Below are 2,477 nucleotides of genomic sequence, written 5' to 3' on the forward strand. Positions count from 1 at the left end.
TCCGAGCGTCTGCCGGGCGGCGCCTTCCAGGCCGCGGCGCATCGACGGCTGGGCGGGCCGGGGGTGGGGCCGAAGAGAGCCAAGCTCCGGACTGGGCCGGGGCGGGCCGGGGGCGGGGCCTCGGGAGATCCGGGGCCGGTGATTGGCTCGAGGGCGGGACGAAGTTGCAGCCAGCGCAGCCCGGCTCCGCCCAGCCTCCCGCCCCTCCCACCTGGGAAATAGCCCGAGGGGTTGAACCAAACCCTGATGGATGGGGCTCGCGGCGGGCTGCCGGCGTGGCCGCGCTCTCATTGGTGCCGATCGCTGCCCGACGGCTGCTGGGGCGGGCTGATTTGGAGCCCGCGGGTGGGGATACGCTGCACCTCGATGGCGGAGACGGAACCAGCCCTCCGAGCTTCTGCGAGCCGGGCTAGTAGGTTGGAGGAGGCGTGTCGTCGTCACTTGTTAAAGTTAATGAACCCAATAAACTTGTTTCAGGATCCACAGAGCCCCGATCCTCTCTGGTCTTGCTCAGTCTTAAGGAGGGTTTGTTCCATTCTTTCTGGTTTGCAGCAAACACAATAAGAACCAACTGCGTGCACCTTTGCCCAAGCAGCATGACTTTGTAGTCATCCAGCTAATCCATCCTCTGATCTTCTAGAAGATGTCCTGCAGATAACCATCCTTGTCTGGGGTAACCCTTATGGCTGGGCAGAGGCAACAGGACATTTTATTCTTTCTATCCTGTTCTCCAGAAGGAGCCAGGGCCAACCTCAATGGGCATTTGAAGGGTCCTCAAGGGTTACCCAAGAAGGTGTCCTGTGAGGCCCCCTGTGCCATGAGCCTATGAAGTCCCAAACCCTGTTGAGCACAAACTCCCTCCTGATTATCCTGGCACACATCTGATTTCAGCTCCCAGCCTTCATGCTCTCTGCTTTCCCTAGGAGTAGCCGTGTATCCTTACACCAGTGTCTCCTTTGTTGAGAGCCACTGGCCTGTACATTCTGCCACAGCTTGAGTAAACGTGGTAAAAACACATAATGCCTACCCAGGGACAGACTAGACATGCATACAAAGGCCCAGCCACCGACAGGACTCAAATTCACAGATTATACCATAAAAATGGTGTACACAGCCAAGAACACAACCAGTCCATGCACAGACTACAAACTCAGCTCCAAAGCGGCCTCTTCCCAGTCAGCCCTGCCCCCAAACCCCCACCCCTTGAGAACTGATCCTCCCTCCTCCGGCCTCCCGGCCTGCTCCTAGCAACAGCCAACAGCTCTTGCAGTTGCTGGGCAACAGAAAGAACCTGTCAGCTCCTTGGAAGCCAGGCTCACCAGAGGTGGGGACAACACCGACCCCAATCCGTGGAGGCAGGGCAAGATGGGGCCACTGGAAGGCATGACCTCTTCCACCTCCAGGTCAGATCATGTCATTTTTTTGCACCTTCCCATCAGTTAGCCACTCCCTTTCAGTTATGTGTTCTTCTAGCAACCCGTGCTCCCCCTTCCCCATTGGTCTCTGTGGGGGTCCCCAGGGCTAGGCATCTGCTTGCTACTCCAGGGGCTCCAAACCCCACAATGTCATTATCAGTCCAACTTCTCCCCTGATGGTGAGCCCAGGTCTACCACTGCTCTAAGGCCTCCCCTAGATACCCCAGGGCACCCCTCAAGGGCCCTCTAGCCTCCCTTGCCTTCCTGTTTGTCCTACAATCCACCTTCTACCTGGCAGTCAAAGAAATCATGTCACTCTCTTGCTCACAAACCCCTGAGGCCCCCCCAGTGCCTTGAGCATAAAACCCACACATGCTGCTTTGCACTGTGTGTGAAACAAGAGTTAGGAGCGTGGCGGCTGACAGCAAGGACTCTGGGGAGCATTCTGCAAACCTGCTTGCTCTGGATTACTTTGAACGGTACCAGAAACTCCCTATGTCTCAGTTGTCTTCTCAGTAAAATGGGCCTCACAGTGGTATCTACCCACTGTACTGGCTGAGGCCCATCTTAGGGAGGAAACTTAAAATGCTCAGGACATGCACGACACGTGGAAAGCCAGCTATGGGGTGAGTTGTTCTAACAGCAATTTCTGCAAGGCCCCGTAGGACCTGAGGGGCCCACCTCATCTCCTGCCACTTGCAATACACCAGCACTCAGTCACCTGCCTGACATTGTTTCCCCATCTTCCTGCTTGTTCCTGCCCGCAAACCCTTCCCTGCCTCTTCCTTCCCCTTCCACCCACCCTCTGTTGTGAGCTGAGCCTCCCTCACTCCCACCTTCCTAGGATGTCCTTGTCCCAGGCCAGATCCCACTATGCTGGTGGTGAGTCACTCCCGTCTGGGTCTCTGGTTCCAGACCCCTTGTAGCATAGTCTCGAAGGTGGCAGTAAATGTTTCAAGTTGAAGATATGAATTACCTGGATTTTTTCCAGCTGTTCCAAGGGTTCCCATATCCTGGAGCTAGGAGAGGTGTAAACGAGGAATCCTGCTGCCACTATAAAAA

This window comes from Condylura cristata, unplaced genomic scaffold (assembly GCF_000260355.1).
Source record: "Condylura cristata isolate star-nosed mole 26May11 unplaced genomic scaffold, ConCri1.0 scaffold00004, whole genome shotgun sequence".
Classification (NCBI taxonomy): Eukaryota; Metazoa; Chordata; class Mammalia; order Eulipotyphla; family Talpidae; genus Condylura; species Condylura cristata.